Genomic DNA, 22,107 nt, shown 5'->3' on the forward strand with positions numbered 1-22,107 from the left:
GGGGGCACGCAGAGGGGACAGGCAGGGCTGGCAGTACCGGGGCTCCCCCGGGATCAGCCTTATCCTGGCTACCAAACCATCGGGATCCCGGCAGCATGCCCTGCCTTGGTGCGGGATGGGGACAGGGATGGGGACACCACGGCCCCACAGTTTGGTGATTTCTCTCTGGCTTTCTGTCAGGCACGGTCTGGATCTGGCCATTTCTGTCTGGGGATGTCGGGGAGGAGAAAAAAGCCCAGGCTAAAGGTCCCAGCAATGGGAGATGCCAGAGCAGGAAATTAATGTTAATTAATTCGTAATGACGCTGAGGTAGTGATACCAGATGCTTCAAAAGTCCAACGGGGGAATCTGAGAGAGCTTTGCAAGAAATCCATCGCCCACCGGCAGTCCTGCCTCACTGCAAGCTGGGAACGAGGGAGAGAGCTGGGAACTGGGATCAAGCTGGGACTGCAGGACCAAGCTGGAACCAGGAAACAAGCTAGGAACGAGCCAGGCATGGTGAAAGAGGGGCACATCCCTGTGAGGTAACAAGCCCACAGTCACCCAGAGCTGTGCAGAGCAGCACTGGGACCCTCCCTGCCACCACACTCCCACCTTTCTCCCTTGCACCCCAACTCAGAAGCTGGAGTGGAGCTGGAGTGACAAGACACCCGCTGAGCGCCGCTCCCTGGGGCACAGGGGCTTCCCAACAACCTTAATGCTCACATTTTCCTCTCCTTTCCTCCATTTCGGGCACAGCAGGGTCAGGGCAGGTGGCCAGGTATGCACTGGGCTCTCAGGGGGATGGAGGAACAGCCTCACGGTCTGGGACAGGGACACAGGTCCTTTGCCAACCAGTGTCCCCACACTCAGAGGACAATTTCTCCCTCCTCATCCATGTGGGCCAGCCTTGCCCTGCACTGCCAAACCCAAAAGGGGCTGGACTTCAGCCAAGGGGTGCAAAAGAGCCCAGAAAGGGGCTTGAGCCCGGTGCCAACTCCCCAGGGCGGGGGATGCCAGAGCCAGCGCCGGGTAGGGTGCAGCCAGGAACTCTGCAAAACCCACAGGCAAAGCCCTGGGCTTGGAGCTGTTTCCCTACCAGGGGGTTATGCTCCTTCCACAGTGATCCAGCAGCTCCTGCACCAGAGGGGACCCTCAGAACGGGGACGTGGCCGAGGCCACGCGGGGCCTGGCGGCGGCAGAGCGCGGTGGCACGGCCGGGGCACGGCGCTGCCATCGCTGCTTACATAAGGTGTCCCCTGCAAGTGCCACACACCCGAGTGTGACAGGAGAGCAGGACAGAGCTGTGCCTCCAGCAGCCCCTCACAGGGACAGCGCTCCCGCTCCTTCTGGAGACAGCACCCCCAAAAGTGCCAACCCAGCCCCTTCCCCCTGCACAGAGGTTGGGTGAGGCTCCCGTGTCTCTCAAGCACATTCCCACCCTAAGAGCCCCTAAAGCTGACGGGAATTGGGTGGAAATGCCGGGTTTCAGCTGGCGGTGCAGCTCCTCCGACAGCTCCTCCGAAGTTTATCCGCAGCAGGAGCATTTCTGCTGCGCTGCTGGTGAAGCCACCCCAGCCAGCAGGGACAGGGGAAAACCCCGCTGTGAGCACCACCAAAAACTACAGAGCACCAGAGGCAGGGAGACACCAAAATCCCACCCCAGCTGGTCCCACGGGAATTGCCACAGCCCCCCTGGGTCATTCCAGCGCTAAGGGAAAAAACTGCTTTGACTTCACAGGCAAAGCAACTCTTCTGGGTAAAGAGCAGCAGAGGCAACACAGGATTTCAAAGTGTGTTTTGGATCAGAGGCAAGAAGTAAAGTGGCCTTTACGGTGCCTTCCCCAGCAAAGCCAGAGCTTTATTAAGCTTATCTGGCATGGATGGGAACGCTCGCTGTTATTCCAGGCCTGAAAAGAGCAGGCAAGGATTTTCTTTTTTTTTCACTTTAATTTTTTTTTTTTTTTAGTCTTGTTTTCATTATTTTCTGGTGGCTTCATTGCTTTGTGCTCACACAAAGGGAATTTCACCTGCTGTTCCAAACAAAAGGCCCTGGAAACTTTTGCAGAGAAGGGGACGAGGGGAAGAAGGTTTGTAGAAGCAAAACGAGTTGTTGCAGGGTTTGTTGTGGATTTTTTTTTTTCACAGTGACCTGTAAAACATCCCCAGCTCTTTGCTGCTTGCAGAAGACCTGGCGCCGACATGTGAGCACCCTGTCCCCAGCAGTGTCACCCCTGGGATGGGAATGGGAAGGTCTCAGAAATTGGGGTTGATTTGGGGTACAGAGGGAAGGCAGCAGGACTGCTTCCCATCTTTTTCACGGGAAAAGTCACGCCACGCTTTCTAAGAACAGGAAAGAAAAGAACCCAGCCCTCGTTTGCTGACACCACAGCAAAACAGGTGGTTCAAAATCACAAGTGCAATGGGGGGGAGAAAATAAACGCTATTTGATGATTTTGTGCTCATATTCACTGCAAAACTGTCCGGGAATGCTGCTAAATACACACCATTTTCCCTCTCACACTCTTTGCTCTATAATTAAGAGGGACTTCTAAAAATACAAACGGCCTCGAGCACCCAGTGAAGGCGTGCAGGTGCTGCTAACTGGAGGCACTTTAGTACAGCTCATTTTCTGGACAATTTTACTCGCCTGGCTCGTGCTCAGCGCCGATACTATTACAGTGATGCAATTATGCTGCTGCTGCTGCTGCTGCTGCTGCTGCTGCTGTTGCTGCTGCTGCTGTGCTTGGCTTGCTCGTGCTTGGCTTGCTTGGATTTTTCCCTGTGCTTTGCAGTTTGCCTCCCAAGCCCCTCCAGCCTCGCAGCTCCCGGGCTCACCCCAAGCGTGTCCCCACCGGCAGCAGCCGGGGATTTGGGGATGAGAGGGTCAGGAGCTGTGTGTGTGTCACACCGACATGTGAATATCCCTGCGTGGGCACCGAGGGGCATAACCCCGCGTGGGCATCACCCAAAACAACCGCTGTGCAAAAGTTTTGGGTGAGGAAGCGAGCTGGCTGGGGGAAGCGAGCAGAGGGGAGCAGGAGCGCGGAGAGGAACCCAAAAAGCAGCAGCAATACCCTCAGTGCTGGCTGGGCAGGGAGGGGGCCCATGGCACTGGCACGGTGACGCCGCTTGGCAAAACATCCCCCCCCAAAACCTGGCATTTGGGGCACAGGGGTGAGGGGGAACTTTCCCCGTGGAGCCGCCGCTGCGAAAGTTCCCCGTCTTATTTCTCCATTGGGGCTGCAATAGGTGGAAGTGATTGACTCACTATGAGACTGCTGTTTTTGCCTCTGACTTGGGATTAAGACGGAGCTGGAGGAGCTGTCGTCGGCAGGCACCGGAGCCGGCACTTACCTCTCACTGCATCCAGCCCCTCCGGCCGTGGGGCTGCGGCTCCTGGAGAGTTAGCTGGCAGGGGACCCCACATCCACTCGGGTTTCTCCCAGGACCGACGTTCGGCTGCTGCTTCTTAGGCACAGACCCAACCCCTCCATTCCGACCACAGGGAGAGGAAAAAAAAAAAAAAATCTTCTTCCAAAAGAAAAGAAAAAAAGAATTAAAAAAAAAAAAAAAAAAGGAGGGAAAATAAAAAAAAAAAAAAAAAAGGGGGAGATTAAAAAAAAAAAAAAAAAAAAGCAAACACGGTTTTTTTTCTTGGTTTGGTTTCCCCGTGGAGAAAAAAAGAAAAATAGATAAATCCCAGCGACCAAGAGATCCAGACTCAGGTGAATTTAGCTTCAAACTCCCTCTGCGCTTTCGGAGCCTTCACCCTCAAATGGGCTCTGGAAGATGCTGGGGGACCCATCGTTGCCAAAGTGTCATCAAATATCCTTCGGGCTCAACTCCGCTCCTGCCCGGGGAGGGTGGACTTCTTCCCTTCTTCCCTGCTTGCTGCGTGCTGTGGAGTTGGCAGGGACCTGCCTGTTCCAGCCTCAGCGTGGAGGGTGGGTGGGTTGGTTGGTTGATGTGGGTTGGTTTTCTTTTTTTTTTTTTTTTTTTTTTTTTTTCTCGCCGCTATTGGTTTCCTTGCTATCTGATCCTGAGCGAGCGCTGCAGCTCGCCGCTTCCCTGCTTTCCCCCCCCACCAGCTCCCAGGCTTTTGACAGGGAATGAAACACAGACACCCAGTGAGACAGGCTCCGGCTTCTACAAAGCTCCACTCCCTCCTGCTGCCTTTGTCCGTGAACAGCAACTCCTCCAACTCTGCCCGTAGACACGAGGGAACCTCTGCATCAGCACTTTCCTAATGGCTGCTTCGCCCCAGCCCTTCGGCCCTTCTTCTTCTTCTTCTTCTTCTTCCTCGCTTCCTCTCCTCTACCTTGATGGCTTCCGCTTGATTTTCTAGCCAGGCTCCGGCAGGCACAGAACTGGGAAGCAACAGCCCTTTCCCGATGGATCCATCTCAGCTCCCCCGCGCCAGCAGCTGCTCTCGGGGGGCAGTGGCCCCACAGCCCATCATCGTCCTTCCTGGACACCTTCCATGAAAAATCAATGGTGGGACAGCGTCCCTGAAGGCTTCACTGTGGGCTGGTTTAAGGGGCAGGGGGCTGCGTGTGTGGAGGGGAGATGGGGGCAGAGGGAGGGCTGAGAATTGGAGCCGCTTCTTTTTATTGCAGGCGGGGATTATTACTATTATTTTTGAAAGATTGACTGGAGTCCAAGTTTGTTTCTTTGGTGGTGAGCATTATTTAAAGCCGTTTGGGAGGCTTTGGGTGTCTCCAGGTCACACTATCCTTATAATAGCGAGGCCTTTTTGGAGAGGGTCAAAGTGAAACCTTGCTCCAGCAGCGTCGTTCCCCCGCGGAGGGGAGCGGGAGGCACAGGGATGCTGCAGTGGGCTCACAACCTCGGCTGGCTCCCAGCCAGAAGGAGATGCAAACCAGCCACCGTCTGTAATTTTTGCTACACTTCCTCCACACTCGGTCACCCGCGAGATCCCAGGGCTGCTGCCTGCTCCTTTTTTGGGGATTCACAGGCTTTGTTCAAAAAAAAAAAAAAAAAAAATCACAGCCAGGAGACCTCCAGCCTCGCCAGCGATGCTCGGCGCTGCTCAGCGTGGCTGTCACGAGCTGGTAGGTCACAGAGAAAACATGAAGCCCCACAGAACACGGTGCATGAAGAGGCTGCCTTCCCCCCCTGCCCTTTGGCAGCCTCTCCCTCACTTTTCCGTGGCTCCCACCACAAGTTTGGGACCAGCAATTCCTCCTTCTCCCCTTTGACAGCATCCTGGAGCAGTGACTCTCCTGGTGCCCGGCTCCCATCCTCTCCTGAGATGGAGCATTTTTCCCTCACTGCTCCCAAACACCCCAGAGCACCTCAGGGCAATGCTCCCAGTGCTGCCTCCACTCCCCTCTCCACCTTGGCTTGCCCCTTCTCTCCTCATTCCACAAACCTCAGAAACACTGATTTTTAACCAACAGCAAAATCCCAGGATGAAAAGCACTGCAGGGCCTTGCCCCAGCCCTGGTGGATACTCAGTTAACAGCAGGGATTTGGGATTTGTGGGTCAGAGGGACCACCAGCTCACACACTGGGCATGGTGGTCTTGTGCAAGACCACCCAGGAACATCCTGGCCCCAAAACACTGCTCCTTTCTGTCTGTCAGGCAGCCCCTCACATGCCAGCTTGCTCCTCCTCTCCTGTCACCCCACCATGCCCATGGAAAGGTTCCCAAATACCTCCCTGCCCCAATGCACAGCCAGAGGTGCCAGACCGAAGTTCCTGACACTCCCTTCAAAAATAGATTAAAAGATTGGGCTGGGAGACTGGCCATGGGCCAGGGGCACCCACTGGGGTGAGGGGAGCAGCTTCAGGGTCCCCCAGTCCAAGACTGGGGCTGGCTGGGAGGGCTGGGTGGAGCTGGGCAGCCACAGCTGGCCAGGCTGGTGCTCCCATCACCTGCCCGTGCTGGTGGCTTGTCCCTCTCTCCCATGTTTGCTACAGGAAATGCAAATTAATAGCCTGGGACTTCCATCCCGGTAAGCCCCAGATTCCCTCTGCTTTTGGGGAGAAGTTCCTCATGTTTTCCCACCAGGGCTGGGGAGAAGCTCATTGTCCCCTTCTGTCAGCGCAGAACCACAGCCCTGGGGACCCCGGTGTCCCGTGGGCTCCCAGCCAGGGAACAGCTCCAGCCAGAATCCAACCTCCCCCTGCCCCAACCCAGCCACTCTTTTAGGAATTGTCCAAGTGAGGGAAGGAGGACGAGGGGCTGAAAGGAGGGGTGCAGCCGGCGGGGTCGAGCGCCCGCAGCGCGGCTGCGCGGGGCCGTGCGCGAGTCAGCTCCGAGCCATTAGGGCTAATTTAATCAAGACGGATGGCCCGATTGGAGGGCTGCCGTCCATAAATCCCCCACTCCCGCTGCATTAATGTCAGGGCTCCCAGAGGAAGAGGCCGAGGGGGAGGCGGGGATGGGGAAACGTGCTAAGTCACCCATCCTCCTGGTGGCACCAGGCCACTCAGATCAGCTGCCACCCGCCCGTCCTGCACACCCTGGGGACACAGCCCACCGTCCTCCAGCCCTTCTGAAAACCTAGCAGCTGGATTGCGAGCAAACTGGGTTTGCTGAGCCCCAAAGGGTGCAGGGTTGTTCACAAATCCTGCAGGGCAGGGGTGCGCTCCCGTGGGCATCTCACCCACTTGCTCCAATGGGTTTTGCAAGGAAGGTGTGGTGCTGGGGGAAGAGGCTTGGAGCCCCATGGAAGGCTCCAGTGTGATAACTGGGACTTGGAAATACAAGCTGAGAAAGCCCCAAGGCTGATGGATGCAGCACCCACCCCAGAGCCCAGCAAAACATGCAGAACCCAATCCATACCAGACCACAACACCACTGCAGGACATCCCTAAGGAATACCAGCTCCTTTCTGCTGGCACCCCACTCCCTTCCCAGTTCTGCTCCTAGAAAAGGCCATCTTCAGCCTCAGAGTTGCCATCTGACGACCCAAAACGTGTCCCCCCATCCACTGGGCAGTGAGAGCCACACGTGCCAACTCAGGAAATAAACCCTCATCCATCCAGGTTAAAAATAGCCGTGAGCTTTGCCACGGCCATGCCTCGCCCTGACGCTCCAGCCCCATCCGAGCTGGCTCCCCTCTCCCCTGCCCAGCCAGCCCCCCGAGCTCCCAGCCCTGGGCTGGGGTCTGGCCGGCTCTGCCATCTGCTCGCCAGCACGGGATGCCCGCTCTGCCAGGCCACGCTGTTGGCCAGCAAAGGGAAGCAGAGGGCCAAGTCCTGGTGGGATTTGGGAGGACGGCGGGATGCCAGGGGATGCGGCAGAGGGAGGGGAGCATGGGTTTGTGGGCACTGCTCTCAGAGCGCTCACGGAGGTCATGGCAGGGGAGAAAGCAGGGGTGATAGCCCAGAGCAGAATAAAAGGTGTTTGTGTTACCAGGGGAGCTCAGCCTGGGAGAGCAGGCAAGGATGTCCAGGAGCAGTTGGATGATGGAGAAGGGGATGTTCAGACCTGTCCTCCACGTCCAGAGCATCTCGAGGGCTGTGCTGGCACAGAGGGAGCACAACCAAAAGAGCTCAGGGAGGTTGAGCCCAGGGCATGAGGAGCAGTGAGCTGTGGCACTGCCATGGATTTATCTGGAAATAGAGGAATGCACATCCCTATGCACCTCTGGTTTCTGGCTGTGCTTCAGCGAGACCAGGAGGGAGGGAGGGCAGGGAAGGAGCCCAGCTGGTGGCAGGAGGAGCAGAGCAGATGAGGTCGGTTGATTGTGGTGCATTTTTGGCACTATGAGTGAGGTCTTGGGAACCAGAAATTGCGGCACTGCCATGGATTTATCTGGAAATAGAGGAATGCACATCCCTATGCACCTCTGGTTTCTGGCTGTGCTTCAGCGAGACCAGGAGGGAGGGAGGGCAGGGAAGGAGCCCAGCTGGTGGCAGGAGGAGCAGAGCAGATGAGGTCTGTTGATTGTGGTGCATTTTTGGCACTATGAGTGAGGTCTTGGGAACCATAAACTGCTGATGGGGGCAAGAATTGGCCATTGCCATGCAGGGATGTGGAGCAGCTCTCCATAGGTTGGTTGCACCATGCCCAGCAGGTCTTGCTCTCTTGGCTCAGCACCTTTGTATCCACTCACCCAGGAAAGAACAGCAAAAGCAGGATTGGGCCTAAAGAACCATCAGCCAGGAGCAATAATCTGCTCCATGAAAAGCTGTGGAGCAGGTGAGCCATTTCTCCCCAGAATGGCTAGCACAGGGGGGAAAAAAAAAAAAGACATTTGTATTTCTGCCAGTTGACGAAATGAAATGCCACTTGTAGCCAGTGAAACTCTGCAGATTTTGCTAATGAAGGACTGCTCCATGCAGCTTCCAGCTGGATCCCAGCCCCAGCCACAACACGGACACTGGCAGCATCCCCCGTCGCATCCCAGCAGTGGTGCCACAGCTCGGGCTCAGGCTCCCTGCAAAGCCAAGCCCTGCCCCACGGCTGGGACACAGATCCCACTGCCACCTTTGCTCCCCTGTGTTTGCCCTGGGGACCGTGCTGCTGGGATGGCACCGTGTCCCTTGGGAGGCTCTAACATATCTTAGGAAATTTTCCCATTCTACTCAGCTTAATTTCACCCATTAGAGCTTGTTTCAGCAGGGTCCCGGGGGAATGTCACTCCCCAGCATCCTCCTCTGACTCTTCCTCTGCTTCTCTTCTCTGTGTGCACACAGCTCACCTCAGGATGGCTCAGCCTTGCTCACCATGAGCAGTGCTGGTCCAAACAACCACATTCTCCATAAAATATACCCCTCCCTGCACAGTCCCAGAGGATTTCCCAGCTGGTCATGATATATTTTTTAGGTGTTGAAAGGTGCTGACCCCACCCTGCTGCACACAGAAAGGTCCAGCCCACGGACAAACACTTGAGGAGACCTTGGCTAGTGCATTTCATCATGGCCAGAGGTGGGAGCCTGCTCCTTATCCACAACTGCAGAGCAAAACCAGAGCCAGTTTGGGAAAACTGTGCACCCTCAGCATGCCACCGCTCCAAGACCAGGCCAGAGACTCCATCACTTTGGGATCCTCACTGGAAAAAACATGATAAAGCAGGAGGAAAAAAGCTTATCTGCTGCTGTCGTGGCCTGCAGTGTTTGGGGGGAGGATTTGGGGCAGCAGATGGGAATTCCTAGACTTTGTGCACAATCCCAGTGCCAGCTCCATGGCCTGGGCCAGTTGTGATGAGCACAGCTTTGGCTTTTTACCACGGGGTGCTCCAAAAGAACAGCAAAGAGCAGCTCCCCTGGGGGCTCACAGCACCCAGGAGAAACCATGGAGCCCTTTCAGCTCTCCTCACTCCACAACCAATGCCCAGCTGCCCTTCCCCTCATCCAAAGGGTGAATGAATTATTTCAGGACGGGAGGAGGAAAAAGCAGCAGTGATGAATTGCTGACAGCAGAGCCCAGGCTGGACACCCCGGCGGTCAGACAGGCACCTCACACAACCCAGAGGTTTGGCTGCAGCCAGAGAGCCCAACTGGCTTCTTACATAAAGGAGCTGAGGGCAGAGCCTCCGGGGCCACCAGCGCAGGCAGCAGATGCTCCGAGGGCAAATCCACCCGGCACGGGCAGACGTCACCTAATCAGCAGGCTGGCTTCCTCCCAGGGCACTCCTGGGGACACAGTAAATATCTTATGTAAGCACCCCCAGCCTGGCTGGAGCCAGCTCAGCCATGCCACACAGCCATTCCCTCCGGGACAGAGGCACAGAGGAGGCCTGGGGGCCTGGGGGGTCTGAAGGGGTTTTTGGATCTGTCAGATTCCCTGGGTGTGACCCATCTCAGCTGGGCCAGAGCAGGCTCCGGGAAAACTCTGGTGTGGGGAGGAGAATTGCCTATCCCCAGAGGCAAAAAAAAAAACCACCAGGAGAAGGGGTCAAAATGACAAATCACTTCTGCTCCCAAGCTGTTTGTCCTCCAGGATTTGGTAGCTGAGTGCAGAGCTGGGAAGAGCCCAACAGCCCTTCCACAAGGCCAGCACTTCCAGCCCAGCCACAGCTGGCTGGACCATAAATCCCCGCAGTGATGGAGACATCACAGCAAGCCAGGAGACTCTGCCAGTGCTCAGCTCCCACCATGGGGGAAATTTCTCATCTCAGTCTCCCCTGGGGCAGGTTAGTCCCCAAATTTCGGAGCACTGCCAGAGAGTGAGAGAGTGAGAGAGAGAGAGAGAGAGAGAGAGAGAGAGGGATATTCCTCTTTGTCCTGAGCAGCCTTCTGGAGACAAGTGGAGTTGGGAGGCTGGAGAGAGCCATGGATGGACACAGCTGGGGTAAAACCAGCTGGGCTGGGGCATTGGGAGGATGCAGAGGATGGATAACCTGTGAGCATCTTCAGCACCAAAGCATCTTCCAGGCTGCTCAGTGAGGTGAAAACTACAGTAAAGGCTGTGCTGGCAGATACTATTTGATCCCTCTCTCCGGGCTCATATCTTCAAAGGATTTACCCACAGTGGTTTTGGCCAAAGAAAATCCCAAATGAGTGGGATTTTGCCTTTACCTGTCAGCACCAGCCTTGGGGGACTGGCCCATGCATGGGACATCCCCTCGTGTGCCAAAGCAGGTCACACCCGAGCTCGGTGGGTTCAGACATCAGCTGGAGGATGCTCGGAGGCACAGACAGCAGGAGGCCGAGGGAGCAGACAGGACACGACCTGCCCCAGCCTCCTGCTCCTCTCTGACACGGCAGCCACTGAAAACCCTCCCTGTCTCTCACAAGAGGCATTTCACACCCGGCCCTGCTGCTAAATAAAGCAGCCCCAGCGCTGCTGCGCCTCCCGGGGCGGTCCTGGCCACGGAGCAAGGTTAAATTCATCCCTGCAGAATCAGCACCAGCAGCTTCTCCATCAGCACTGGATCTCCAGGCTGAGCCAGCCGTGCCACCAGCAGCCCCGGGCTGGAGAGGAAAAGGGAGGCAGACAGAAAATTTGGGTCTCTGTAGCTGGTAGAGGAGAACATATGCCAAATATTTGTGCTCTCCTGGTCTTGGCAAGGCCTCTTTGCCTGTTGCTGGCGGCTCTCAGGGTTTGGGAAAGGGCAGAGGGGTGCAGGCAGCAGCTGCCTGTGGCAGCCCTCGGATATGGGTATGGCAATAAAGGTAAAACCTTAAGGATTGCTCAAGTCCTGTCCCCAAGCACACAGCACTAAGTGACACTGGGCAGCTGCAGGTGCCAGAGCCAAGTGCTTGGAATTTATAGAGTGAAGAAACACTCCAAACTGGCACAAACCCCCCAGTTTGCACCCTCTGCCCAAAGCCTCGAGCACCAAACACCAGGACTGTGCCAGGGAAGCCAAGAGGCCAGTCTGAAACAGAGCTGCACTTTGGGATCACCTGCCTGTGATGGGTTTCTGGAGGGTGGAGTCTTAGAAAACAGAGGTTCAGTAGTGCCCAGGGCCAGGTTGATGAAAGGCTGAGCTATTCTTTGGGTTGTGGAGCAAAATAAAACTGTACATTCATATGGAAACAAATTATTTTTAAATGAAAGGCTGAATTATAAAGGTTTTTTATCATGAGCCTCAAAGCAGTTTGCTCAATCCAAAAGGCACCAACTCCCCACCAGGTTGTTGCACTCATTTGTAAATCACAGTTCTCTTCCAGATCATTTAAAATACATTTTACAAAGCAGAAGAGGCAATTGAAAAAAAAAATAAATTAATCTCCAAACAGAGCATTCTGACTGTTCCTGAAAAGTTCACATTTCCAAAAAGCCAAGGTAAAGCACCGTAGCCTTCCCAGTTGTTTTCTCCCCCATTTTGTGCAATCACATGTAATTCCTGAGCTCTGCATGAGCTTGGGATGGGTGCCAGGCTCTGCAGTGCCAGTGCCGAGCACACGCAGCTGCCAGAGCCCAGCACCCAGCAAAGCCCAGGGCAGGGAGCTCCTAAAGGGCTGAGGAAATACCCTTTCCCTTTTTCTGGGGTGTTTATCCCTGTGGGGTGAGCCAGGGATCAATTCCATTTGGGAGGCAAGGGTGGCACAGCAGATCCCATCAGGTGGAACCTGCAGCTCTGGGATGCTCCAGTGCAGCTCTTACAGAGATGGCACAGAAGGGCTGAGTCCCACATGGAGCTGTTAGCAAACACCCCGTGCAAATAAATAAATAACTATTTAGTGCAATACAACAGCTGTGGAACCTCCTAGACCCCTCCTTTTCAGAAGGGAGCTCGCCCCTCTGCAATGCTCAGGTGGCACCTCGCAAGGTGAGGTCTCTGGAACACCCAGGGAAGGTGTGATCCAGGTCTCTGGGAGGGCAGGAAACTCCTCCTGCTGCTACAGCAGCCCATGCCTCAAACCCAGTGCCCCTGGGATGGAAATTTGGCTGTCACCAGCTGTAAATGCCCATGGCAGGGCAGAAATTATTTATGTCCTTCCCTAAGGACTGCAGCCAGCAGGAGGGCACTGCCTACCAGGCCAGCACTTTGGGCTTCCCAACAAAGATGCTTCTTAAGAATTCCTTTTTTTTCTTCCTCTCTTCCCCTCCATTCTGGATGCTGGATGATAAAAGACAAAGCAGCAAAACCTTCCCAGAGCCCAGTCCCCAGCGACCCCCAATCTCCCTGGATGTCAGCAAGGTTCCAGTGTAAATTTTTGGGTTGGTTTATCAGGGATCAAACTGTGCCTCTCCCCAGGGGATCTTCCACTTCTTCTCCATTAAGATAAAAAGGAGAAAAGTTTTAAAAGCCCACTGTTTAACAAGGCAGCTGCAGGGAGGCTACTCGACTGATTGAGTTTTTACCTGGTCCTTACAGGCAAGCTCAAGTACTTAACATAGAAATGAGGTTTAGTCACAGCGAGGCATTTGGGATTAGAGCTGGCTGGAGAAACTCTGATGAAACCACGTTCCTTCAGAATATGCACTCTTGTCAAAATTGAAATGTTTTGTGAGATTGAATAGGTTTAGCCAGAAGTTCATTTCCCAAAGAAAATCAGGGAGAGGTTGCAGGAAAATTTGTTGAATGAAAAAAAATGTTCTTTTTCTTTTGAGCCATGCTGAGGTGAATGTTGTTGAAGATGTTGGGTTTTTTGTGTTTTTTTTTTTCTTTTTTGTTTTTTTTTTTGTTGTTGTTGTTGTTTTGAGGTTTTATTTTAAGTCATGTATTGCTCAGGGAAGAACCTGAAGAACTATTTTCTCTCTAATGACAAGTTTACCCAAACTCAGCAATTCCCTGCTCCCTGCTGGCTCACAGACTGGTAGCCCTGAAGACATTTATGGCTGTGCAAGAAATTCTTGCTATCAGACTCCAAGGACAGCACGACTCAATAAAGACAAGCTATCAAATCCCACCTGGAGTGATCCTGGGGAGGCAAGGGAAGCCAGGCAGGACCAGGGCAGGCAGTGTAACTGCAAACAGCATCAATGACCTTCACTAAGGTGAATCCCCAGCAGCAATTGGAATTTCTCACCCAAGCCCCACACCTCTTGAGGAGCATCACCCCACTGAAAAAAAAGAAAGGATGGGGCATCTCTCAGCATGGGAAAAAATGGGTGAGTGACTTCCATACAGAATGACAGACTATGGAGGTTTCTGCAAACCTATTGGTTTCAATTTTCTAACTGTTCTTCTGCCAAAATCTGGCATTGCTCCTGTTGGATAAACCTGTTACTTGAGTCTCTTGGTAAAGGTTCCCACTCTTGGGTCCAACAGGTAAAACCTCAGGGTCAGGGTTTCACTGGGGGGTGAGGATTCACCTGGTTTTTGGGCTCTGGTTTGAGCATCAGCTGGGACCAACAATGGCCTGGGCTTCTCCTGTCTGATTCAGCACCCTGGAGCAGCTGCTTGGCAGGCAAGGAAAGGAGCTTTGGGATTTCTCAGTGTTAGAGCCAGCAGCAACTCCCAGAGCAGCCACAGGGATTTTGCACAGCCCTTCCCTTGATCACACCCAAGGGGCTGCAATCACCTCCGGGCTTATTCAGCATATGCAAACAGCCTCCTCTGCTCAGCTTCAGGAGCCAGGAACTCCAGGCTCCCTTAGATTGGCAGCAAGTTGGTGCCTTAGCAGCCCTGCCTGGAGCAGGTAGGCTCTGAGCAGACACTTTTCCAAGGGTGGGAGTAACACACAGAACTTCTGGACCCAGTAACAACAAGGCATCCCTGTTACAACTCAAACTACAGCCCAAAACATCCTCCCCAGGTTGTTGGGGGATGCCAGCTATACAAGTGGATTTTGGAGAAACAATCAACAGCCCACAGTCCAAAGCAGTGAATTCCCAGTTTTCCTCCAGCCCTGCTACAGCCACTCATCACCATCCAAACCCAAGGAGGGTTTGTGCCTGACCTCAGCCTGGGGGTGTCCAGGAACCCTCTGACTGCTGTCCCTGTAGCCCCAGCTGTGAGCAAAGCATCCAAATCCAGCACTACTGGGGGGGCTTTGTTTTTGCTCCCCCTCCCCTTGCTTTGGGATGAGAGGAGCTTTATAAAAGACTTCCTCTTAATCTCCCTGCCAAGCGGCCATCGCTGGCTCCTGCCGTCACATCGTGCTCTGGACACACACAGAGTTTTCTGCCCTGGCTTAAAAAGAACATTGTTTGCAGAACAGAGCGAACAACACGTGAAAAGGAAAAAAAGAAAAAAAAAATTAAAAAAAAAAAAAAAGAAAGGCGAGATCTGTGATGTTTGCTGGAAGGAAAAACCCACTCATTTGTTTGGACAGGGATTCTCAGCACGTACAATCTCAGGAACAAAAGGAGATGCTTGTTCTCTGCCATGCTTGTGGGAAGAGTCCTGTAAATATTATGGGGTGTTTGTGCTGTAGACATGATCTCCAACCCACCCTCAGAATCTCCCAGCACCCCCAAAATCCCTGCTGAGGGGTCCAGCCCTCGCACAGCCCCACGGCTCCAGACCCTGAGCCCTTCCCTTTATATTCAGTAGCAGCCTGTTCCAACAGAAGTAACTGCAACACTAAAATTCCTTTGGGAAGAAGTTTTGGGAAGAAGCACGGCTCCATCTGACCTTGCTGGTACTCAACAAGATGTAGGTCAAATATTTTAATTGCCAAGTCACTAATCCCCCACACGCAGCTCTCCAATATTTGCACATTGCTGCGGACTTGCAGCCTTGGGAAGCCTCGGGGTGGGGGGGAAAGAAATAGCAGCTGGATTGATGGGGAAGCAATTCCTGCTGAAGCACAGCGCTGGATACAACTGCTTGGGATGAATGGCTCTGACTGCAGGGAGAAGGGAGAGGAGCAGGGGGGAGTTGCTGCTCCACCAGCTGCATTTCCAGTTGGATTCAAAGCTCTTCCCACCTTCCCAAGGCAGCATCCCTCAGCACCGGAGCACAACTGTCCCAACTGCACGGGCAGCACATGAATACACCCTTCGAGCCTCCCCGCTCCCGTTGCTGTTGGGGAGCTCGGAGGAAGGCAGGCGTTTTATTTGGGTAAGAAATCAGAGAATGAAGCAGCCGCCGCGGCGCGAGCGCCTGCAATGCAGCCACCTCCAGGCTGCAGCTCGCCGACACCTGAGACTCCCTCGGCAGGCACAGGACCAGCAAATGCCCCCGTGCTCCCCAAGGAGCTCGAAGAGTGTAATTACCCGTGATGGAATTCGACTCACACACAAAAAATAATACTCCGGCAGGAATCGCAGCTCCTGGGTCGCACAGGGACAAGGAGGAGGACCCTGAACTGCCAAGTTTAGACCCTGCCATCACCAGCTACCATGCTGCATAATCAAGTTCAGAAATCTGTCATGGAAATCTTTAAATTAGCTGCATTTACTACCCCTGGCTGCTGCTGGCAGCCTGCTCTGGAGCTGCCTCCTGAGGATGCTCCACTCCAGGTGTGCTCACCTCAGGGTGGGCTTCCCCACGTGTTGGGACACACAAAGCCTCACCTTGGGGCTGGGTTCCCAGTTAGCATCACCTCAGTGACAGCATCTCCAGAGAGGAAAAGAAATGGGGACAGGGGAGTGGGATATGTGGCGTGGAAAACCTCACATTTTCAGGTCAGAATTAAAAAGGCCAATTACATTATGATCTCTCAGGTACAGGAATGGTCTCACTCACTCAAACAGGGCTTTGCAAGACACTGCCCTGGCCCAGAGCAGCAACGTTGCTGCAGCCCTGAGCACAAATGGGAAATTCTGATGAAGACAGAGGTTGCATCATTAAAATGGAGCGAGTTGGATTCTGCCTGTATATCTACTCCTGCAAATCCCAGACAAAAGATTTTCCAGATTACGTATGCACATTCCTTTCCCTGCTGTCCCATTAAAGAACACACAGTGCCCCTTTCCCAGAGCATCACCCCAGGCATGCAAGAGGCAGGTTCAAAGCTTTGGGGCCCAGGGCTATCCAGGGAAGGAGATTCCCTGGAGAAAGAAAAGACTGTGGGGCTTTTTAACCCCCATTTTCCCCATTTTTCAGAGACAAATGTACCTTTGTTTTTATGTGGCAGAGGGAAAGCTCAGGGTGTGACAGCAGCAGCCCATTGGATTTGATGCACAGCAAAAGGGGGTGGGTGTTTTTCCTTGGCTGCTCCAGGTACTTCAAACATGACACTGTCTGCTGGGGCATCACATGGACACACTTCATATTCAGTCTCACTTTCACAAGAAGGAAACTTTGAAGGAAATAAGAAGGAAACTTTGATTTTCACTATTTCTGTTCCTTAGACTCAGTCACACGGGAGTTACCCCCAGTTTGGGGACCCAGGAGCATGGAAGAAACTGTGGCTGCTGGGGTACAAGGCTCATCCCCCTTCTTTGCTCCATTCCCCCCACATCTGGCCACTGGGAAGGGAATTGTTTGAGCAACTACTGCCCAAAGCACATCCCATGGAAAACAGGGAACAGGTTACAGGGGATGCTGGCCTCTGGAGCAGTGCATAAAACTTCAGTGTGTCCCACAGGGACAATTATCAAGTGGGAGAGTCAGTCTTCCCAACCCAATGCCATTAGTTACAAAACAGAGAAGAGGGCTTAAAGCTCTTATGTTTGAACATGTTAGCTCAGCCCTTTAGGGAACTCCTGATGTGCTAGAGCATCTAATCTCTGCAAATCACTTTTATTCAGCCTTGCTGTGGGTATTCCTTTTTAATCAACTTAATCTTTATTCATGAGGTGTGTTACTGCATTATGGAAACACCCAGATTCTGAGCATCAGGCTAGGGGAACGGAAATTGAGGAAACTTGGTGTTTGCTCCAGTCAGGGCTTAAGGACTGGAGCAATTTATCTGGACTTGTGGCAGGCCCTAGAACTCCTCCATGTCCCAGCAGGGAGGAGGAGGAGGAGGGAAACAGCCCAAGTTCTGGGAGGACAAGCACTACACCCCGGGGCTGGCACGCAGTGAGCAGCACGTCTTGTTGCTATATTTAATCAGAGAGGTCCCCACTCACCCAGCCTGGATGATAGAGCCTTTTTCTTATAGATATACCAAAAAAAAATTATAATAAAAGATTCTGTGAAATAAAAGTAATAAATTAAAGGGATCAAAGAACCGAGCGGGCGAGTGACAGCAGCGTGAGGCAAAGAATAAAGGAAGTGTTAATGGGATTTCAAGGGGAAAAGGAGGGCAGGAGGGAGGATTTGCTCCAGAGAGAGCAGAGAGCTCTGGTGCCAGGACCCCATGACCTGTCCCACATGGGATCAGATACTTATCCTGATCCATCCCTCCTCAGGCAGTCTCTGAATGGGGATGTAGGCAGAGCACGGCGGGACAGAGCAGAGTTTGACAGCCAGGACGAGCTCCTGGGAGCAGACTGGGACACAGCAGTGCTGGCATTCCTGTTTTGGGAAGGCAGGAGGAATTTCAACGTCTGCTTCCCAGGAAGCAATGGGCCATCATTTGGAGGTGGTCTGAGCAGGACCCCATCCCCACAAATCAGCCTCAGAGCACCCCCAGTTTCCCCAGTGCAGCTCTCAGCAGCCTGGAGTGCCCTCAGTCTCATCCTCTGAGGATCAGCTCCCCCCCATCGTGATCCAAAGGAACTAATGGGATTGTAATTCTTCTAATGAGCTGTAATTAATTAATTACCCTGTTAGCACAAGAGCTTTACATTTTTTGGCAAGCACGGTGCAGTTTTGTAGCTAGAGGGAGGCTCTTCCCCAGCACCATCAGGCTCCGATCGTGGCTGCAGAGGAGCTCATTCCTCTCCACTTCAATCTGACACAGCTCCCTTTGGGAAAGAACCTTGGAAGCAGCCACACAGCTCACAGTTTCTCTCCCAAATTACAGACAACCAAGGCACAGACATTCATTCAGAGGGATCGCAAACATCTCCTCTGTCAGTCCTTTGAGAACATCCATCCCCTCTGGCAAACTTAACCAGACAAACATGCCACGGGCAGAGAGCACGAGATACCGAGACCCTCCGTGGTCCCTGCAGGGCAGGAATATAATGTGGGAAATTTCAAAAAGCACTAAAAATGAAGCCAGAGCAGTGTCTGATCTGTGCTGCTCAACGCAGCAGCCCTGGGATGCTCAGATCCACGCTGCAGCCTCCTGCACACCCGGGATGCAGGATTGCACTCCTGCATAGCAGCCACCTCTTCCAGCTTGGCTTCTCCATTACCTCCACGTTCAATAATTAAAGCATCAGTGTAAAAGCATTAAAGTTTCAGGGACTGACACGTTCAGAGCAAGATGAAGGGCTCAGGGATAAGGCAAGTGCTGCTGCTGATTACCCCTGAGCAGCTCAGTCCACGAGGAGCAGGTCCCTGCCCCTCTGCCCCCACGGACGTGTCCTTTTCTCCTCACAAATCCTTTCTTCCCAGATCTGCTTTTCAAGAGCATCCACTCCAGACTGTAGGGGACATTTGCTCATCATCGGGTGTCTCTAAAATAATCCTAATAGAGGGGGGGCTCTTCCCAGGGAGCGTGGCTTTTTATAGAGCACACGGCTTTGCGCGGAGCCAGCTCCGAGCAAGGGTTACCAGGTACCTTTGGCTGGCTGTGGGGGCGGAACAGGAGGGCTTTCTGCAGGAGCAGATGGAGCTGCCATGCCTGGGAGCCAGCCCAGCCCTGCTGCAGTGACAGACTGTCCCACGCCACCTCCCCCGAAGATGCTGCACTGAGACCCCCTTGCTGGAATTGGGGGAGGCAGCGAGGGGCTGAGCACAGGCACAGCTCATCCCACCACCACCAGACCCCACACCAGGCAAGCCTGGCCCAGCATCCAACCCACCCCGCTCGTTTGCTCCTATTTATACCCAGCAGGCTGGGGAGGAGGATGCCTCTCCTCTCATTAGGTTGAGCTGGGTGAGAGTACACCATCTTCCCTCTAATACTCACAGCAGTTAAGCTAATTGCATCCCCCTGAGCAGCTGATGCTGGTTCCCTGATCACACAGCCCAGAGGTTCTGGGTCCCTCTTTTTTGGGGAATATGAGCCCCTTGACTGTAGGATGGAAACCCCCAGGTGAAACTCTTTAGACACATTATTTGCTCCTAAAAAACCACTGAATCCAACCAGTACCCAAGAAGGTCGGGAATAGAGCTCATCCCTCCATGGAGCAGCAGAGATTTGGGCTTGGTGGAGCCTTGCCCATGGGGTAGCAGAGCCAGGAGAGATTTGGGCCTGAGAATGCAGGCAGGAGTGCTCAGACAGCCCCTTCCCTTCCTGCCTCTCCTGCAGAAATGAAATGCAGTTTGCATTTGGAAGTGCAGATGAGCGGGGCTGACACCGGGGTTGGATGTGCCAGGCCATCAATCCTCCGGTGACACCGCCCGGGCCCGGGCACAACTGAGCATTACCTTGATTAAAAGAGATGGGTGAATGCAGCACTGGGTCCCAGCAGCCTCCCAGGAGAGCCAGGCAGGACTGTCCCCCACCATCAGCTCCTGCAATCACAGGTGACAGCAGGAGCCTGGCAGGTCCCACCTGCCATCCAACACTCCCAGGGATCATCCCTGCTTGCCAGGCAGCCAGAGGTTGTTCCACTCATTAATCCAGCATCTGCTCCTCTGAGGATGCTCCTGCTGTTTCAAAGCTTCTCCTGGTTTGTCCCCTGCCTTTTCAGGCACTGCAGACACAAAAGGCCCTGTTTTTTGTGCAGTGCCACCAACCAGGTGCACCAGCACCCCTGGGTACAGCCCTGGACTGGATCTAACAATGCCACTGGTCACCCTCTTCTCCTACCCCCAGGTTGTTGTCCCATTTTCCAGCTTTGTTTCGCCACTATTGTATTTCAAAGAGATTTTTGGAGAAATTTCTTTCAGGGCAATGTTTTCATAGAATCCTAGAATGGTTTGGGTTGGGAGGGCCCTTAAATCTCACCTTGTTCCAACTCCTGCCATGGGCAGGGACACCTTCCACTATCCCAGGGTTCTCCAAGCCCCATCCAGCGAGGTCATGGACACTTCCAGGGGTATAAATGTGATGCACAGGGATGTCCTGCTGCAAGGTCACCTTTCTCCCAGACTGGCCCCATTTGTGCTGGTCCCTCTCCTTCACATCTCTGGAAGCTGCAGCCAACTCCCACAGGGACCCTTCCCAGGTCCCTTCTCCCACTTGTGTTGTTCTTGCACCTGCTTTAGTTTGCTGAACACTAAATATTTTATTTATTACCTCTCTGGAAAGTTACTGGGGAGATTTCCCAGAATAGGAAATTAACAGAGCTGTGAGCTGCTCCTGGGGGGTGCACCAAGCCCGGGGATGGTTCCAACCAGCTCTTCAGTTGTGCTTTGAATGTGCTTTTTAATATCATTATCCCTTTTGATTAGGTTCTTTGACCAAGCCATGACTTGTGCTGCTTCAGTGGCACTGCCAAGATCTTCCCAGCCATAGGGAGGGTGGTGATCCCTGGGGCTCTTTTTCCACCCTCTGGTTTTTTGGGAATGTGATGCTCCCAGCACGGCAGGGGTGGCAGAACCCTCCGGAAGGCTGAGGACATCCAGCAGCAGGGATGGCTGCAGGGAGGAGAAGCAAGGCTCGTGTCCCTGAGCGTGGTGGACCCACAGGCTGCCCAGGCTGCCCCAGTTCCCTGTTCCAGGTGTCAGGATGATAAAGCCAAGCCCAGCTCCCGGAGCAGGCGCAGCTCCCATAATTAATGGCACCGCCAGCACTTCCCTGCCGGGCCATGAATAAAACATCGCTGCTGAGGACCCAAACTTTGAAAAATCTCTCCCTTTTTACCTGTTAATTATATTTGTCGGGACACTGTGCTTATATTATTGTCTCCTCCTGCTTAATCCAGGGGGTGGAAGTGAGTTTGGGGCCCCTTCTTTCAGACTGGCACCCTGTTTCCTAAAGGGAGGGCATAACTGCCAGGGAGATTTCCCAGCCCCCGAATTCCCTTCCCTCCCTTTGGAAAAGGGTTCACCTCTGCATCTTCAAACCTCCTGGATCTCTAGATTTGCTACAGCCATTGGGGTTTTTTTGCATTTCTGGGTTTTTCAGCATCCAAGAGCCCCTCCTGAATACCATTCTCTCCAGATCCTTCCCATCTTGCAAATGTTTTTGCTGCATATCCAGGCTATGGATGTGGAGCTCTCAATTTTCCTCGTGAAGATGGGACTGTACCTTTTCCCTGACCTTTTTAGTCCACAGAAGGAGGGCCAAAACAGAGGGACATGTAAGCCAAGGGAGCCCAAGCACTTCAGATTAATTCCTGGCATGAGTTTCAGCACACCTCCCCGTCTCAGTTTCCCCATTTCTCTATAAAATCCTCCAAAGGCAGTGGAGGTTTCCCTACCTGTCTTTGGCAGCAGATGCTCACAGGGCTGGGAACAGCTCAGGGGGAGAGGGGAGGCTGCTTACAGCTGGCTCTCAAACCAGACCCTGAACATTTTCCTCTGCCTGCCCACCCTGCCATGGCTTAGACATTTCCTCCACCCCAGCTAACAACTCATCATACCCATCCATGCCGTGCCTGCAGCATGCAAAGATTTGCACTCCTGAGAGATTTTGGGAGGCTGAGCCTATGTTTGTGCCACAAGCCAATCCCACCCCAGAGAGCAGCTCCCACCACTGCTGGCTTGGAATGGGAGTGATGTCTGAGCAGGAGACAGATGTTGCCTGCACATATCCAAGTCTGAGCACCTCCCTCTGTACAGAAAGGTGAAATTCCACCCTGGCTTTGCTGGCTCTGATCCAGGAGCTGCATTAGCAGGGCTCTGTCGGGTCAGAATCAGACTCAAAGCCAGTTACTGCTCTTGCAGAAATGTCTCAGCCACCCAATGTGCTGCA

General features: G+C 53.5%; 1 protein-coding gene and 1 long non-coding RNA gene across 3 annotated transcripts in view; one reads left to right on the top strand and one right to left on the bottom strand.

Moving 5' to 3' along the window:
- The window catches only part of LOC121334440 (ATP-sensitive inward rectifier potassium channel 12), a 55,290-nt gene that overhangs the window by 28,015 nt on the left and 5,168 nt on the right, over nt 1–22,107 (bottom strand). Inside the window, exon 1 of one of the 2 annotated variants that reach the window (XM_041401590.1) lies at nt 3,337–3,574. The exons of the other annotated variant lie outside the window; for it this stretch is intronic. The gene's annotated coding sequence lies outside the window, so the exon portion shown is untranslated. Of the gene's footprint in view, nt 1–3,336; nt 3,575–22,107 lie in introns of those variants that run through there. 2 annotated transcript variants of the gene reach the window in all.
- On the top strand, nt 1,972–3,565 carry LOC121334441. The gene is made up of 2 exons (XR_005952447.1): nt 1,972–2,183; nt 3,232–3,565. It is a non-coding gene; the product is annotated as an uncharacterized LOC121334441 (long non-coding RNA).

The sequence above is a fragment of the Onychostruthus taczanowskii genome, unplaced genomic scaffold (assembly GCF_017590055.1).
Source record: "Onychostruthus taczanowskii isolate IOZ18803 unplaced genomic scaffold, ASM1759005v1 scaffold19, whole genome shotgun sequence".
Classification (NCBI taxonomy): Eukaryota; Metazoa; Chordata; class Aves; order Passeriformes; family Passeridae; genus Onychostruthus; species Onychostruthus taczanowskii.